Here is a 19,485-nt window from a genome sequence, read left to right as displayed (position 1 = left end):
CAGCCAATCTCCTGTCCCCTCAGGAGACTCATCATTGCTGAGGAAGGCTGAAGATGAGCAATTCATCCCATGAGCAGACCTCACTCCCATGTTCTCTCACTACCATCCTCATGGTGACTTCCAGAGAGCCCGGAGAGAGAGGCTAATGTGCTTTGCAGGATGCATGGTCAGGCAAACACGCTATGGAATTAGTGTGGTTTTTAGCTTCTTATTTTTGATAAAATGAAGTTCATTTAAGAAAACTGCTTTTTCTGAGCTAGGGAGATAATTCAGGAGTTAAAGTACTTGTTAAATAAGCATGAAGACTTGAGTTTGAGCCTTAGGATTCACATCAAAAGGCAGGTGTGGTGGCATGCTCTTGTGATCCCGGAGCTGGGAATACAGGGACGAGAGGACACCCAGGGAAGCTGGCAAGCCAATATAGGCCAATTGATGAGAGTTCCAAGTACCAGGGAGAGACTTTGTCTCAGGAAAAGGTGTTGTCCCGTGGCCTCCACTCACACAAAGAGGTTGGCTTTCTATTCTAAATGTTCAGCTATTTTCCACGCCTGACCCTTCCTGGTGATGTTGGAAAGGCCTCTGTTGTAGACTAACATTTTGACAGTGTTTTGCAAAGGAGTCAGAAGTATGAGCCAGGAATACCAGAAACCTAAGATGAAGATAGAGAAGGTAGAGGGAAGTGGGTCCTGGGGAAAGTTGTAGCCAAGCACTTGCCAAGTACTAACTGCTTCTAAATGAGCCTAAGAAAGAGATCTTTATAGTAAAGAGACCGTCTTTGGACTTAGCCCTGCTTCAGCAAGGTTTGCTGGTGTGTGAGTGAAAACTTGGTGTCTCGCTCCCCAGGCCTGCACCCAGTGTGCTGGTTATAAACACCTCAGGCCCAAATTTAGCTCACAGGAGGCCACCTGCTCCTGTTCCTGAGACTCCCTTACCACCCAGCTCTCATGAAACAAACTTGAGTATTCTAAAAGCCTCTAAAACATTAATAGGGTCTTCTTAGCCAGCTACTATGCCAGCACACACCACATAAGATGGAGTTACTTGGCTATCTATGTTTCTTTCCTAATCACTCCAAGGCACTTACGTGGTATTTTATTGTATAATGGTGATGGAGAAACACAAGACTAAAGTCAGCTGTGGACAAATGTTTCTGCTCCCACCACACAACCCAGTCATGGTTGCCATCTCCAGGAGAACCTTTGCCTCAAAGGAACAAAGAAGGAGCTATGGTGACAGGGGACTAGAATTTATTTTGCCTTCTCAGGTGGCTTCAACATTTCCCACCAAGGGTAGGGTGTAGTGCCCATACTGCCCATGAACCTGGTGGAAGTTACTCCAGGTAAATAGATTTGCATTTCCAATCTAGAATTTGGGCAGGTGCAAACAGGAGACCACGTGGCTATAATTAACACCGTTTATGCTCTAGCGTCCATCACAGAGGACAATGGTGGTTTTGTGGAATCACACGTAGCTCCTCTTTTGACAGACTTGAACCATCTCATGCAAATGTCTATTGCCTCTAAAATTTGTACCAACTCCTTCTTCCACAAAATTGAAGAATTTTCTGTGATCCTGTGATCCCCAGGACTAGACACGGTCACCAATAGAAGGACTAATTTTCAATTGCCATTTTATTTTCCAAAAGATATTCGTTTTCTTATGTGAGGCTATTTATTATATTGGCACGAAAGATGTATTAAGTGGAACCCCACATAATACAAACCACATGTTTATGTAGCATGAATGTTCAATCAATTAGTTTATACATACAAATGGTGGAATATTAATGACACATGTTAGCCTTGAGTGGGAAAAAAGCCAACATGGCTAATTGATGCATTGATCCTTGGAAGCTTCGTGCAGATGTGAACCTTTGACTTCAGCACAAGTGATTTGGCTGACAAACAGTAGCTTGTAATTATTGTTGAGCCATCATAAATTAATTAAGAAATCAATCAATCAGCTCAGCACGCAGCTCGGCCACCTCCATCAGCTGCACTCTTTCCCTCCACGTCCCTCCCCCACGGGAGCTTTCTTATGGGAGGTGTAGAAATGGCAGCCCGTGCCATTTTGTTTTTTCCTAAACTTTCACAAAGATTTCCCAGTCATGGTATAAATGTGTGATGCTGATGATGTTTACAGAGTCAATATCCTACAAACCCTTGGGGTAAGTCTAGTAATGCGTTAGAATATTAATACAAAGAATAACTATTGAGTATTGGAAGGCTTTTGGATAAAGCTATTTTCCCAAATAAGGAACATTGAAATGGCCCCAGTCTCCCCAAATAGGCATCCTTCGGGGTCTGAGTGACTGCCTAGGTGACAGTATTATCCAAAAAGATGTTTCTCTGATCATGTCTTCACTTGAATTTTACCTTTGAAAGTCTCCAGTAACTGCAAAAGTTGCTTTTATCGAACTGTGAGGTGTAGTTGTATTTTTTTTCCAAATGACCCAATCCTATGTGTCAGTCTGTCGACTATGGACTTGGCACATACCATCTTACATAAGTCTGGCAGCAAGGCTGAAGTGTGTGAGTGTGTATGATTGCCATTTTACAGGAAAGACACCAAGGTGCAGAGATCTGAGACAGTTGGCCCATGTTTACTCGGCTGAGAATGGACAGACAGGAGCCAAGCCACCATGACCAACTAAAGATATTCAAGAACTCCTGAACAGCTCACATGAGCTATTGATGTCATTTTAGTCAAATGCAAAGGGAGCTTGGCATTTTTAATTAGATAGAAAGTAATTTTTTTTTCTGGATAAAAAGACTATGTCTAGTGACTTTGTAAAATATTAAAAAAAAAAAAAGCCTGGATATCTTTCTTGAATCTGCTTTCAGGCCATTTCAAAGGACATGGGACCTCTGACTCCCTCCTTGCCTTGCTCAGGAAAGCATCCACCCCGTCAACAGAAGCCTTGTCTGCTCCTCTTGCTAACATGCTGCCATTGCTTGCTTTTAGATTGCTTCTTTTTCTCAATCAATATGAGCTGTGGAATTACAGCCAATCCAGGAACCCAAAAGACCGCTGTAAAACTGTTCTGAAGACAAAAGCAAGCCATCTGACGTACCAGTCTGCCTCCTTAGAAGACAACTTTGAGGAGTCAGTTTTCTTCTTTTACCACGTGGGTCCCAGGGACTGAAGCCAGGTGGTCAGGCTTGGCGTTACCCACTGAGCCGCCACACCAGCAGTCTAGGACTGCTCAGTTTTGAGCCACTGCACAAAGTTAATGAAGTTCATTGGTTTCTAATGCTTTGCTCTTCCACCCACATTGCCTTGCACACACATAAAGCATATAAAATTTGAAATATATATATATATATACATATATAGTAGTCTTTATGCTTAGTATCTTAAACTCACTTTTAATAGTTATTAATATATTCTAGTTCATTATTTAAAACAAATACTGTTTCTTTAAATCACTATCTTGACCCATTGGTCACATGGCTTGAGAAACGCCTGCATATGGAAAGTCTCCACGGAAGCTGAATTCAATACTTGCCCAGAAGTACTTCTGGCTCTTGTGTTTACAGGCCTTTCATGATTAGAATCTCACCTTTTAAAGGAATTTCCTATTAGTTGGAAGTGATTATTTGGTCTTAAACTACAGTCTCTTGTAGAACATTCCACTGGGGTGTTCTCTGGGTGCCCCAAGTACAGAGGAGCCAGGCAATCCTTGGCAGAAGGGCAGGCAGGAACAGTCTACAAACCATTGGTCTTCCTGTTCATGACTGTTGAGTTCTTGTCTTCTGTGATGAAGTCATGACTTCTAAATCATATCCTTAGCTTTCAAATAAGGTGATAGAGTAAGACTCAGGAGTTTTAGGGGAGGATATAGTAGGGCTTGGTGTTCAGTTGCTCATGGGAACATAAAGAATGAGCTTTTATAAAAATAATGAGTGGGTAGATAGAGTGGGCGTGTCCCTGAGGAGACCTCAGCCCTGAAGGCGCCATGTGTGATGTGGGTTACTGCACTGCATGTACTCTCGTGTGGATGAGCAAAGTCAGAAAGTATGGTTATTTTCTTTCAAGTCCAGTCTCTGTAGCCTTACCAGTCTACATTGTCTGTGTTGATAAGGCAGAGAACTTAAGGGAACTGAAGTGAAAATGAGAGAGAAAGTGGGATGTAAAATTATCCTTTGGAGAGTTTTAAACCCATGTCGAGAGGCACAAGAGCTCTTCCCTCAAGGGCCTGGACTTCTGGCATGCCAAATGCTGGTGACTAGTTGGAAAAACAGGACAATGACAGCCTCCCTGTGACTCAGTTTCCTTGACCATTACTTGGGATAGCAGAAAGATGTACTTCATGAGACTGTGGTGAGGCCTGAAGGAATTGGTACACGTAAAGCAATTCCCTGGATGTGAGGTGGCCCTCGTGTTTGATGACAAATGGAGGGCAGTCCGTGCTTCACAGCAGGATGCTTTATAAGAAATGCATACAGACAAGAAAAGCAACAATAAAAAATAGGGTAAAACACAAAACTACTACTGCTTTTCACTCCCATCTCCACCCAAAAAGCTATAGAAACAGAATCTTGGAATGTGCGCTCTCTCATCAGTCAAGTTACTGGGGATGGAGTGAACAAGCTCAGGCAGGCTCCTCAGCCAGGCTCCTCAGCCAGGCTCCTCAGCCAGGCTCCTCAGCCAGGCTCCTCAGGCAGGCTCCTCAGCCAGGCTCCTCAGCCAGGCTCCTCAGCCAGGCTCCTCAGGCAGGCTCCTCAGCCAGGCTCCTCAGCCAGGCTCCTCAGCCAGGCTCCTCAGCCATTTACTCTGACAAAGGGATTTCTTCTTGGTTCTGAGTCCCTGCCCATTTTAATCCACTTACTGTTCACACCACACACTCCATTTTGCTCTGAGCTCGATTGTGAACAACTAGGGAACAGAAAGGCAGTCCTACTTGACATTTCTCATTCTCCTGTCTCAGTGCCCAGGAGTCTACCTACTTTTCAGAGTCACTCCTGTCCCCTATCCAACTTGCAAATGAGATGAACTGTAAACATTCACTGTGAGACATTCTACAGACCTGCACTGAGATTCTCCGGGGAACCATGGAAGGACCAGCAGCACCTTGCTGCCTCTAAGCAGCCAGGGTTCAGGCAACAACACCCTGCCCTTCCTTCATCCTGCAGCCTTCCTCAGCAGGGGACTGACTCACCCCCACTCCCAGGGACAGGGCATAGACTCTTCTGTCAATCCAGGGAGACAGGAAGACAGGAAGTGTGGTTTGGGGCTTCTGGAGAATCAAACAGCCTGGAGAGGCTCCATCTCTTCAGCCATCGTTTTGCACTGCTGGTGAGTAGAGAGTTAATTCCGCTGTCTTCCTTCCTCTGCTCCTCTCGGTTTTCCTTTATTTTGGTTTCTTTCCATGCTTCTCCTGAGCTCAGAAACCGATACAGATGTGAGGAGCTGGGAGTAGGAACTGGAGGTTAGCCGAATGGAGAGCATCCTTCATTTCCCTCGGCGTGTGCTCTTCTTCCATCCCACCATCCATCGAGACCTCACTCCTGGACAGTAGATCCTGGTGAGGACTGAGGACCCCGTGCCTCCTGGTGGAAGGTCAGGTGACAATGGTCAGAGAGACCTGTCACAGCAATGGGTCCATCCATGTGTCAGGATGGTCAGGAGGTGAGTCTAGGAGCCAGGAAAATGAACTCCACCCTCAAGCGGCCTTGCTCAGCCAGCCATGGCAAGTCAAGCAATGCCTGTGTTCATATACCTCAGCTCCTGTCCTTGTTGCCTGGGGCGGGGAATTGAGGGCTTCTCAGCCTCTGCACATGTGTTTGTGATGACCTCGTCACAAATGTCCTATCATTTAGAACTTCTGTCCACACTATGGTATAGAAATTCAAGCTTTCCTTCCCCATTAATACTGTATTTACAACTGTATGAACCTGTTCACTCTGTCTATAATTTTTCATGAAGTATTATAACAAATACTATGTGAACAAAGCAGGCTTGGTTCCATTCCCTGTGACATATCCAGTATGGGAAGAAAGCAAGCATGTGCATTCTTTGCTGGTGAGAGATGGGCATCTTTGAACGCCTAATTAAGTCATCTTAGCAGTGCTGTAGTTTCACTGGAGGCAGAGAAGTGGAGGGAAGTACTAATTCCTAAGGAGGAACTAACATGTGCAAAGGCCCAGTGGCCACAGAGTGTATGGTGCTGGACCCAGAAATAGCACACTGAATGAAGTATTGTACTGTCAGCAAGGCACTTAATTTAAGCAGAAAAGTACACAGCCCTGCCATGATGCTGATTGATGTCAAGAAAAATGTCCAAGATCAGGACCACAGGCTGTTGTTACCCCCTGCTCACCCCTCGCCTCTGTACATAGCATAAACACACACCCACTGCCACCGCCACCGCCTCCGCCACCATCACCACCATGCATCTTCAACACCATCACCATCACCACCATGTAGGACAAGGATTTCATTATCGGGAGACTTCACAGACGTAGATCAAATAACTTAGGATGAGGGTCTAAGCTCAGATGGCTGTTGTTTGTGCAAGTGTCTGGTGCAGCCAGCCTCTGAGACTGCAGCCAGATGTACTGTGTTACTGCCGTAATCCTTATCAGCAGCATTCCATCTGTGACACCCAAGCAGCAGGAATTAGGCAGGCACCCTTTTGGAAAGTGGCCCAGAGGGTAGAGAAAGCAGGTATGTCTCAGAGGCATGCAGCCCACATCCCTCCATGTCAGGAGAGAAGAAAAACACATTGAGTTTGTCCCAGAAACCCTCCAATGGCTCCCACATTCCAGAGAGAGGGTGTGTGGGGGGAGAATTTGGAGGTTAGCTGTGGGCCTCGTCGCGATGATTACTTTGTAATGGAACAAATTAAATTATGTGAAATTTTAGATGCTTTCCCTCTGCCCTGGTGGCTCCCAATCTATTTAGGGGTAGTCAGGAAAAGGGGACCTTCACAACAGCTGCTTAGCTGCTTGAGCTCAGAGAGGAAAACCATAATTTGTCTGTAATCCCTAATGCCAACAGTTGTTCATTAAGAAACAAAACTAATGTAATCTTGATTATTTGCTCAGATTTCTACTCTATCATGTTTTGTACATCTGGCAGGCTAATGTAATTTTCCTCAGAAACCCAAAGCAATCTGGTGCTCAGACAACACCATGCAGATTTAGGTAAATTCCAGGCTCAGATTAGCATAATACTAACTAATCACGAATATCATTTGCATTCATTAGAGTGTTGGGGAAAAAATTGTTTCTAAATGGCAGAAAATTGAAAGAAAGATTAAGGGCAGGAGCTTGAAAATCCTCTTTGGCTCGATCTGACTATATTACAGATGATTTTTCTCTTACAAGGCCTAATATTTAATGTGGAAGTATTAATTAGAGTATTGGAAAAAGATTGCATCTAATTGGAAGAAAACTAGAAGAGATTAAGGACAGGCATATAGGCTTGCTTTTGCTTGAATCGAGTGGGGAACAGATAATTTCCCATGCAATGCCAAGGAGCTTAACTGTGTAAAAGATAGGGTGATTCTTTTTTTTTTTTTCCAGAAAGAACGAAGCCTTTTTTTGAGATAAGGGAGAGACACAATTCCTTTGCCTTGTGGAGTAGAAGTTATCAGTCACTGCCTTTGTTTCTGGGATCAAGGAAGGAAGATAACCCCATCAAAGTCTCAAATCTGAAATATTACCAAATAAAAAGAGACTGTCCCACAAAGCTCCCACACCAGGCAAACCTGAAACCATGGCAATAGACCTCAAATGTGCTGATTAGAACAATAATAAACAAACAGACCCAAACCCCCACCTCCTGGTGCTTAGCTGTTTCCCTTGCAGTTTCCCAGGGCCAGGCATTTGGCAGAAACGGAGTTGGTTATAGGCTGTGTGCCTGACTCTGGTTGCAGGCAATTGTCTGTAAATCCTGTCTCTCCACAGCTCGGCCGCTGAGGGCCTAAATTCAGGGCTGGCTTCCTGAGGGCTGGAAGCAGGTGCTCGCCAATGCCTTTGGCTTCTCACTCTGACAGATGAACAAGCTGAGGCTGCTCCCTGGCTTCATGCCAGGGGAGCAGCCATTAGCAGTTCTGGTCTGAAAGTGCCCAGGCCTCTTAGCTGCTTGCAGAATCCTGAGTGTTGGGGATTCAGGCTCTGGCCTGAGTGTGGATGAGTTCTAGACATGGTGCAGGAACTCAGGACTCCATGTGTGTTGTAGAAGAAAAAGGGTTATCATCTGGAAGTCTGGTCACAGTGTCAGAATCCGCCATTTCCCATCAGCTCTGGGTTATCTGTAGGTTCCCTAACGCTTGAGAAGCTGTGAGGTCAAGGACACCATGCCTCGCACCCTCAGGGGCATATCTACCAGCCCAAGGTTCACCCTCAGGAGGTATGAGAGGAAGCCCCAGATGACTAGGACACAGAGGTTCATAACACCATCTTGACTTAGAGATAACTTTCCCTACCAGTTTCATTGTTAATCAAAGACAATTCAGAGACTTTAACTGTAGCTAATCAATTCCAGAGTTAAAACAAGTCTTCATAAAAGTTCACAGGAAGCAAAGCTGCTTCCTTAAAATGCTCTGAAGACTCCCAGCACCTGTCAGTTTTTACTGGGAGTTATTTCAACTGGTTGGGGTCCCAAGATGGTACTGGGGGTCGAACACAGGGCCTGGCACATGCTAGGCAAGTACTCTACCATTGAGCCGTATCCTCAGCCCTTTCTGACTCTTTTAAGATTTATTTGTAATTATGTATATATATATATATATATATATATATGTATGTATGTGTGTGTGGATAGATGGATGTGAGTGCAGGTGCCTAAGGAGGCCAAAAATGCTGAATCCCCTTGGAGCTGGAGTTATAGGAGGTTATTAGCCACCTGATATGGGAGCTTGTAGAGTCAGATCCTCTGGAAGAGGATTATATGTTTTTGGCCACTATGCCATATCTCTACCACTATGCCCTTTTTCTGACTCTCCAGAATGAGCCATCTACAGTTGCAAGCTCTGGTGCTTTGGGAATGGGTGGGTGGTTTTATCATCTCCCTGGCCTTTGGACAAATAGATATCTTCCAGATAGACTCACAGACAGAAGCTGAGTGACAAAGGGCAGCAGAGAGTTCTCTTGTCACATTTGCTTGGATGGGGAAAGCAGACAGAGGCCACCCCCTCCTCAGAACACTTGTGGCTGTCCAGGGAGAGATGCCCAAGTTAAAACATCACTATCACCAATTGCCGTGTTCTCTTTATCCAGAAAGGGGAATGGGACATTAGCTTGACAGGGGCAAGGATTCTAGCTGTGCTGTTGACAGTCCCTGCAAAAAGCAAGACCTTATGAAAGAGAGAACACAGGTCAAGAAAACACTGCATTACACTTATTGATTACCATTCATACCCATCCTCTTTCCTGGGACGTGTCTGTGACTTTTTGTTTGCTGTTTTGTTTTTTTGAGGTTGGGTCCTGCCTGTGCCCGTCCCTCCTGTCTGTTGTAGGCACTCCGCAGCCTTCTGAGTGGTGGAACTACAGGCGTGGGCCCCACTGGCTGTTTTGATACCTTCTTTCCCTTCTCTCTAAATAACCAATTTGCCAAATCAAGGGCTAGAGGAAGTAGTTACTACATTCAGTCCATCAGTTTTCAAAAGTGGGAAAGATTTATTTTGTGAACACAGACTGCAGTAGAGAGCTTCCAGTTTTCAATTAATCAAATATTTTAATTAAACAGCAGGCAAGACAGTACTTCTTTGGTAATTAGCGAACCAAACCAGTTTGAACCAGAAGAGGCAAAAGGAGGCCTTAGCAGTCCATGGGACCCAAGGAAATGTGGAAGAACCCACAGGAAGGGAAGAAGCTCCCAGGAGGATGCTGAAAGGTCTAACTCCTGACTCCTGCTTGCGTCATTTCCACTCGCTGCAGGTAGACTTTCTCCCAAGGTGGGATACAGGAAACAATGGTTGTTGGATTCTGTGTCACACAGTTTTTACCAACTGAGAGGAACTGTCACCATCAGTTTTTAATTGTATTTAAATTTGTGAGAAGGATTTTGATTAGAATGGCTTGATTAGATCCTCTCCCCGAGACCAAACGACAATTTCCAGAAGGATGTGCTGGAAGATGAGCTAACTTTCCAGCAGAGATTCTCAGGCAAGGGGTGGGTAGTTGTTAGGAAACACAGGAGTAGGGCACTTACCAACAGTGTTCACTGCATCAGCTCATGTGGGAGTGGATCTCTGCTTTTCTACACAAGTGTATGGGGAGGCCATACTACTTGGGTTCATGTATTTAACCATTGCCATGAAGGGGTTAAAAATATGTGTCCCCTGTCCCCTTTAAGCAGACAGCTTTGTGATGGTAGCTGCTGTCGCTGTGGATCTCTGCCCCGGAGTTATGGCTCATTTATTTTCTTTCTGACACCCAATCAAGGAATAAGTTTCAGTACTCCCAAATCTTCTAAAACAAACAAATAACAAAACCCCAACATAATCAACTCCTATATTTTCTTCTAATAACAATGACCCTCCAGAAAACTCTCCCCTTTCAGTCAAACAACTCTTTCCTACGTTATTGAAAATTACTCAGCTACAATTTTTTACTTAGCTGGTAATCTTTATCTTTTTAGAGGTAAATGAGGAAGAAAGGAAATGAGGAAAAGTTAAAGAGGAAGTTGTAGAATAAGCCCAATTTATGTATTCAAATTTAATAAACATATGCTTCTGGCATCTCCATATTTATTTACCTTCACAGATTCTCCCAAAACAATCTTTCCTACTAATTATGTATTTTATGTTATATTCTCATTATGGAACTCATTTTCAGCATCTCTGGAAAGCTTATCCTATTAATTTCTGCACAATAAAAAATGAGGCGATATGATCAAGACTCTAAGAGTTAGGAGCTATTATCCAGAGACCTCCCCTCACACACACAGTAGTCAGTCTCTCTTTGAGAGGTGAAGGGGTCTAGTCTGCAGAGCTGAGCTCTAACAAATCTTTTCAGACTCCTGGGCACCCACTAAGCATTGCTGGGGATTAGTGGGTGCTGTCCTGGGTGTCAGAACTTGGTACTTCAGAAGGGTAAGTCTTCCGCTACAAACCCTCTCAGGCAACTTCTTCATGGCAGAACAGGACATGACCAAAATGAAAATGGCATTCTATGTCGATGGTGGTAAACCTGGGAAGCTGGTGTATTACCTATAATAAAATATAAAATGCCACTGTGTCGATGGTGGTAAACCTGGGAAGCTGGTGTATTACCTATAATAAAATATAAAATGCCATTCTATGTAGATGGTGGTAAACCTGGGAAGCTGGGTTTACTGAAATATCTAAAATGTATGACATTCGAAGCAGCCGTGTTTTAAAGATGAAATGTTAACAGGGTGCCATGTATGTCTCCCTCCCCTAAATAAAGAAAAAAATGCAATGTTGAAATTATATTAAAATAAAATATAAGTAAAGATAGGTACAGAGTCACCTGAAGTAAGAAGAAGAAAAACACGGAAATTTTCCATCTCTTGCTAGTAACTGCTCTAAATCTCACAAAACCCAGAAAGACAACAATGTTTTGGTCGTGTCTGGTTGGTGTGCTTCTGTGCTTTTCCCTCATGTTCGTCTACATGTTTTCATTGCATTGGTCATGGTAGCGATTTTATACTGTTTCTGTAGAGAGAAGGAAAAAATGTCCAAATGCAGAACCATTGCTCAAAACCACTATCGTTTGCTTTCTAAAGAGGTTCCATCCTTAACTCCTATTCACAGTGAGGATACACTGGCAATACCCCCTGCACTTTCTTCCTCTAGTACCATTTCTTAGAAGTTATCTCCTGACGAATTCTGGCCTTCCTGTCCCCAGGCAGGGCCCCCAGGGAGGCTGCTGTGCATGGTCCACCCTGAAGGCATCTCTGCTGCCTCCTGCTTCCCTCTTCACACTACCCCCCTCTCCATCATACTCCAGAGATGGGGTGAGGGGCTTCAGAGAAGGAGAAGAATTGTAAGTTCTACCGATCTTGGGAGAGGTCATGATGGATTCTCCACTACACCCCTCAGGAGCAAGTGTCCACTGCAGGCAGGGGGTGGAACATGAGGAGTGTGCTGGCTGGCCCACCCAATAGCCATCCCTTGTCCCAGGTCTTAGGTGTGAGCATCACTCCACGGCAGCATTCCACTCTGAATGTAGTGTTTTTCTGGTTACCGCTTCCTACCCACATCTTAGAAAAGCCCCAACAAAGTGTGATACTCCAGCCCAAGCCATCCAGTTCCCTCTGGGGGATGAGGAAGGGGCCAGGGTTGATGAAGCAATCGAGGACCTGGTGGAAGAGAACTTAACAACTGGGAATTATCTACTGTGTCCAAAGTGCACTAATCATACACATTTGCCGCAGTGCTTTCTGGAATTAGTGGGAAAGGCTCAGGATTGCTTCCTTCCCTACTCATCCTGTTAGACTCTCTGGCCTTCGGACACATTTTAGGCAGGCTGATTATCTTCCCAGGCCACTTTCAGAGGACCGGAAGCTGCTGTCGTAGGGAGCCTGCTCTTACTTTCCATGTCTACCTACATCCTTCTAACTCTCCCTTGGAAGTTCTCTCTCCCAGGACCAAGGGGGAAGGATGCCACTGTTGCGCCACCATCCCTCATCCTCACCGTTCTGCTCTTCCACCCTGAGCACCCAGCAGCCCCTGGCTTCTCCAGGTTGGAGAAGAGTGCAGGATGGAAGACGACATTTTTGGTACTGCTGCGATCTCGTGCGCCTTGATTCTTTCCCTGTAGCATTTCACTGTCACTCCCTTGGCATTCCTTTTTGTGGCGGACGTTCAAGAGCAGGAAGAGCTGGACCCTGCCTTCATGGTACATCATCCCTGCTTCCAACCATGAGCCCTTGCCACTGCTGTTCTAAGCTTTGGGGCTTCAGTAAAAAGAAATGCCTTGTTTAAAACTGCTCGTGCCTATAACTCAGCACTTGGGAGACCGAGGAAGGACCATTTGCTTCGAGTTCTAAAATCTCTGTCTCAAAAGTAATTAATTAATTAAAATACAATTTAAAATCATTTTTAATGCTCGATGCTCATAAGGTAAACTATGAAGAAGATATGTCCTATGAATTTAAAAGGCTCAAATAGAATAATAAAGTAGGGGTTAAAATGTACATTTATTTATTGAGTAATTTCAAGAGAAACTTAGAATTCTGAGATCAAGAAAGCAAAGATCACAAGGAAGCCGTTAAAAAAATCCATATAGCAAAGAAGCCAATTGGCCGACCTGAAATAAAATAGCCTCTTTGAAAGGCAGAGGAAATATTTGCCCCTAGAGTATGCCCATGGGAGTGGAATTCAGATTCTTAATAACCACATTTAGAGAAAAGAGAAAAGGACATGAGGATCAAAAACTATCAGCGTGTCTTCTGGAACTTTCTGCTCCCACTCACCACTCATCAAACTCAGAAAAATCTGTAATCTTTAAAAGTCAAAAGTGGGTTTGGGAGCCACCGGGATGAGTTTAGAAGCCTCCATTGTGCTCTAAGTGGGTCTAAATTTGGAAATAAACTCAGTCCCACAGACTCATTATACAATTGGCAGAGCCGAGAGAGGAGCTGAAAACTCTCCTTGTCTGCATCTCTCGCTTCTTTTCAGCAAGGGACTTAACGAGAGAGGCTGACATTTCAGAGACACAGCGTCTCTGAGTTTAGAAAGCTGGGAGTGGGTGGTTTTCAGAAGGCACCTGTAAACACCATGCAGATCCGCTGTGGGAAATGCGTGAGAGTCCCAAGATGGCATGAAGAGAAACAAAGCAATATTCTCTTCCCACCAAGTGCAGAAAAAAAAAATGTGCGACTCCAGGGCGGCAAGGAATGTTTCATTCACTCACCCATTCATTCAAGGAAGGCTTCTTGAGCTGGGACTCTCATTTGTTTGCTCATCCATGCGTTTGTCTGTTATCAGCACTGAGCACTAGGATGTTGAAGAAGGCAAATGGGTGCGAGATTACACACCGAGGTAAGTGTCCTGAAGACTGCATAAGAGACATAATAAAGGAAACTGATTGTACAGTGGCAGCTCACACTTGACGTTGTGTGATAAGTAATAGAAGTGGTTATTGTTCTTTGGCTCTTTCTACATATAGTGGCTTGTGCAAGCCCTACAGTGACTCTGGTTTGGGCGTGAACACAGGCTTCAGCCTGTCTAGTCTTTTGTTTCACCAATTAATGCCTTAGACGTCATCAGTGGAGTGGACATGGGTTCTAAAGCTGGATTCCTGGGTTGGAATCCTCACTGTCCTTGCTGTATGGCCTTGTGCACATTGTATGCCCTCTCCACGCCTCAGTCTCCTCATCGGTGGTGCTGGAACCACGCCAGTACCCTCATGGGCAGGGGGAATTTACAGCATGCCAGTGTGGCTGGTGGCAGAGCTGATGGGGCGTGGCTGGGGAGGCAGGAGAGAGGGGAGGTCCTGCACTGACTGGCCCAGGAGGGACTGGTCCCGACCTGAAAGCCTCCCTCATATTATCTCAGTTGAGTTACATCTCGTCAATGCAGTGCTCATTTACCATTTACATTGGTAAAGGCTCTTTGGACACACTGCCTTCAGGCTGGGCTCTTCCTCCACAAAGGGAGTGTGCCACTACAGTCTCTTGCTAGTTCATTAGTCTCTCAGGCACCTCCAGCAGCAGAGATGGAGCAGGGAGATGAGGGCATGTGTTTACACTCAAAAGCCTGAAGCTCGGGTCCCATTGCTACTGTTTTCCAGCCTCTATGGCCCAGGTAAACAGTTCCCTTCCATTAGCTTCATACCGTACATGGAGGAAACAGATAGCTAGAGCTGCCTTTCCAGGTTACTACAAAGATCCAATAAAATAATGTACATGACAACCAATGCAGCAACCCAAAAAGCCATACACGGCATTAATAGCCACCAGCCACTCCCTGAGAGCCGACTTTTTCCAGTCCCTGGTCTGCTAATTGTGTCCCCAATTGAAAATCTCATTCATCAGGGACAGGATACTCTGTGGAATGTCATTTCAGCAAGGAGGCCTGAGAGCACTCTTGTGCTGGCAACCTTGGGCACCGTCAAGACACTCTTCCACTGCTTTAAAGGGCTGAGTTCTCTCTTCTTCCCCATCCACCACCCCAGGCCTCATTGCTCAGGCTCTCTGCAGCCCTCCGAATTTCTCCTCAGTTGTGAATGATACTTTACTCTTACTGTGTGTTTTGAAATCTTCAATATCTACTTTCCAGATCACATTCTGTCTGTCTGTCATACACGGGCACACATGTGGGCACTCGTGCCACTGCTATTAGGTGCCATGACCTAATCATTATAGTTAGCATTATATTAAATATCTGTGCAGGAAACGAGCAGGTGGATGAGTAGGGGTGTGTGTGTGTGTGTGTGTGTGTGTGTGTGTGTGTGTGTGTGATCACACATGTACACAAGCATCCCCATTGTTGTCTGTGTTTACAGTTTGTAGAGTCTAGGTTCTTAGCCTCAACTTTTCAGCATCTGTCTTCCCACTAAGTAATCCACAGAACTCCCTGTGATATGGAACTTTCCCAAGCCTCATTTTTTTTCTGAAGTTCATACCCCACTCCTCTACCCCTCCATAGTACGCATTCTGGGCTGGCCTGAGCTAAATTCTCATATGTGAATGTTCTTGGGTTTCTCCTTAAGCTATTTACTCCATTCTTATTCTTTCGGGAGCCATACCTACTTGATGTCAAGCTTGGACGCCGTGTGGCTGGTCCCTGTCCTCCTCTTTGCCCGTGCTGCCCAGTGGGACAGCTACAGTCTCGGAGTGCAGGCGGAGCCGTCTGTTAGCAGGTTCTTCTGATCACGTGTGTTGGCTACGGGAATGGGAAGTCCACAGCAAAGCCTCGTGTTTCCTTCACACCTCAATTCTGGAAAATCGCGGCATCTGGAAAGTGTTCCACAGTTTCTGATCTCTGGAGGAGGCACCAGGGTGTTTGGAGACAGAGTACTCTGGATTTAAGCCTCAGCCCTGCTTCTGTGAAGGCCAATACCATTTTCTTCTCTAAGATTAGTCTGTCCTTTTGTAAAGTGGAGGTAACAGAGCTCCCGGTTCCTGGTTTCGCGTTGGCCGACACTTTACCTACACTGAGGAACTTTCCCCAGCAGTGCATCATAACTGTTTTGGATGATGCTTCTAGATGAAAGTGATAGAAACCCAATTCAAATGGGCTTAAGGAAAACAAAAAGCAGAATGTCCGTGGCAGTCTGTACAGCTTCAGGCAAAGTTACGTCCAGGAGTTACGATGAATCTTTTAAAATTCTGGCACTTTTTCCATCTCATAGTTCTATTCCTTTGTCTGTGTGTGACTATCCTGAGGCTGCTTGTCAGCAGAGGGCAGGACAGGAAAATTGTCATCCAAGCCTTGGCCTTCTTTCAATCAAAAGGAAGTGATCTTCTCTCTTCTGGTTGGAATAAGTTATAGAGAAAATGTTCTCAGTTTAGCCCAGATCAAATACCGTCCTTGGTGGTGGTGAGGGGACTGAGGTTACTAACAGCTCACGGAGGCCCACGGCACAGAGGCAGGATGGCTATCCATGAAAGGCATACTAGAAGATGGACACAAGCTCACCATAGAAGTCCCTTGTTAGTGTTCTTCAGAGGCACGTGTAGGTGCCTCATCTGCCAGGAGATAAAGTGGGCAATAGTCAGACACATTGCAGCTGGTTTCTGTTTTTGCTTTTTCCTCACCTCCTTTCTAAGGTCAGAAAAGCTCAGTTACAGATTCCCAGATGAACCATCAGTCAGTGACTCCCCAGGAAGTGACATCCCAGACACTGATGAAGTGCCACCAAAGCAAAGAGACCAGGACTGCTTTGGTCAGTAAGATTTGAACCTTAGGGAGCTACTTAGAAGAAACTTGGCTTATGTAAATCCTTCCCTGGTCAGCTCACATACAGTTCCCATCAAGTCAAATTTCATGATACTATCAGCACAGAATTACCCTGAACACAGTATCATTTAACAGCACTGCTTCCTTCTAATAAGGTAAAAAACCAAGAGCCTCGCCTCTTGGAATGTGACTTAAGCAATGCAGCTTTGACAAGTTCAGCCCTACTTGCAGACTTTCATGACTGGACTCCTTGTAACCGATGGCATTTCGATGGCCCCTGTGGTGGTTTCAGTAAGAATGTCCCCCATGTACTCAGATGTTTGAGTACTCGGCCCCCAGTTAGTGGTGCTGTTTGGGGAGGTTCAGAAGGTGTGGTCTTGCTGGAGGAAGTATGTCTGTGGATGCTGGCTTTGAAGTTTCTTTCTTTCTTTCTTTTTTCTTTTTTTGGTTTTTTCGAGACAGGGTTTCTCTGTGTAGCTTTGGAGCCTGTCCTGGAACTCACTATGTAGCCCAGGCTGGCCTCGAACTCAGAGAGATCCACCTGCCTCTGCCTCCCGAGTGCTAGGATTAAAGGTGTGCGCCACCACCGCCCGGCTGGCTTTGAGGTTTCTAAGGCACCCATCATTCCTAGTTTGCCCCCGGCTTGCTGCTCCAGCCACCGTCCCTCCCTGCTGTAATGAGCTCTGATCCTACTGAACTAATAAGCCAAAATAAACCCTTCTATGAATTCCCTTGGTCACGGTGTTCCTTATTACAGGAATAGAAAACAAAGAATACAGCTCCTCTCGGTCTATAGAATATCACATAATTTGTTCTGGAAAGTCTATCATGCACTGGACTTAATTGCTGTGGGGAGAACCTCAGTTTGTATAGAAAGAAATACATAAGGCTTGTTGTGCATCATAACTGAGCATGATTTGTAAACCTTTTTATGTTCATTGAAAATAGAGGAGACCGCAGTGGCTGCCATTTTGTGTTCAAAGGTCTAATGAAGTCCCTGTCACAATTCTTGAGTTAGAAGGCCACCCTGGGGAGGGATACAGCGGTGTAAAGAGAGATGTTCAGTGTTGCTATTAGGCTTGCTCTCTGCTGGGGAGTCATTGCTATGGGAATCATGTCCATACTTCGTGGGATGGGGAGTATGGAATTGGCTTGGGTGGTCTTTGAAGCGCCAGGCAGACCGTGAATGCCAAGGCTTCCCGGTGTCACACTACAGTTAAAGTGGTGAGAAGATCAGACGCGAGAGTTCCCAGATGCTGAAGATGAAGTGCATGTAGACTATTTCTGCTGATGCCAACAGCAGACACCTGCATTAAATAATAGCAGCAGCAGACTGTCCATTAAGTGCTATGGTTCTCCAAACCCACAACAAAGCAGCTACATGCTCTCGTTTAATTGACAGCAAATCTGCACAGCAGCTGTGAATGTTCCCATCACACAGGTGACGAGATGGTGACCTGGAAGGCTGGAGTGCCTTCCCCAGCATCACCCAGACCGCAAGTGGGGGATGCAGACAAATTCCAGTGGCGATCCTAGAGTCTTGCCCACCACACCAGAACACCTTCTGGATCAAGAGCAGGCTAGGGTTAAGATGTTCGACCGGCGAGAACATCAGATTCAGGAAAGTAGACAAGTCACCAAGCTCTGGGTTTTTCTTTAAACATTGTTGTGGTCTAGGAACAGACTTTTCTTTTGTACGAGCTTCTGCCGCCTCCTGGGTTTTTAATAAAGATAATTAGGGTCATCTTGGTTCAACCCTCTCTTATTTTTAATTAGACTGCACCTGGGAAGTGGAGCAAAAGCACAGACTCATCTTTGCCCCCGGCTTGTGGTTTAAATGACAAGGGGCCTCTAGTGCATGAGGTTGGGCGTTGGCTGAGGGCAAACGGTGCCACAGTGGAAATGGACCTCTAGTTCTCTGGCTGTCTCCATGGCACAGTCTTCTTTTCTTAAATTCTTGCTGCTTTGGGAAGTTGTGCCGTTCCTGGGACTTCTGAGATAAGTTTGGGATGTGTGTGTTTTACTTTCCATTACTTCACAGTAGCATACCCCCTGCCCCTCCCCCTCAGCCCCCCCCCCCAACCTCTGAATCTCTCAGAACCATATGTGGTCACGTCTCTGACATGCCAGCTGTGGGCACAATCTGAAGCAACAGGACCTTGCTTGAGCCACAGCTTTCTCCCCAGTCTTTTATTTCCCAAGCAGATGGGTGACCACAGAGCTGTTGTGAGTAGAGGCCAGGGAGTGAGCATTTTGTCTCTGCCACAGACAACATCATGGATCAACCTGAGACTTTAAAATGAGGTGTTTTTTTATCATTAAAGATGTAAGAAGAGTTTATGTATGTCATACATGTGTGTGTGTGTGCGCGCACGCGCTCTTGTGTGCACCATGCATACAAGCCATGGTTGAATGTATTGAGACCAGACGGCAAACCTTGGGTTCTTACCTTCCCCTTTGTTCGGGGTAGGGTGTCTGGTTCACTGCTGCATACCCCAGGCTAGCTGGCTTGTTGGCTTCTGGCTATTCTCCTGTGTCTGCCTCACATCTCCTGGTAAGGACATGTTGAGATTACAGATGCTTGAATCTGGCTTTTACTGGGATTCTGAGGATCCAAAATCAGGTCATCAGGCTTTGTGCACCATGTGCTTGACCCATGGGCA

The sequence above is a fragment of the Peromyscus eremicus genome, chromosome 2 (genome assembly GCF_949786415.1).
Source record: "Peromyscus eremicus chromosome 2, PerEre_H2_v1, whole genome shotgun sequence".
NCBI lineage: Eukaryota > Metazoa > Chordata > Mammalia > Rodentia > Cricetidae > Peromyscus > Peromyscus eremicus.
The sequence above is the reverse complement of the archived record's forward strand: the minus strand, read 5'-3'. Positions refer to the sequence as shown.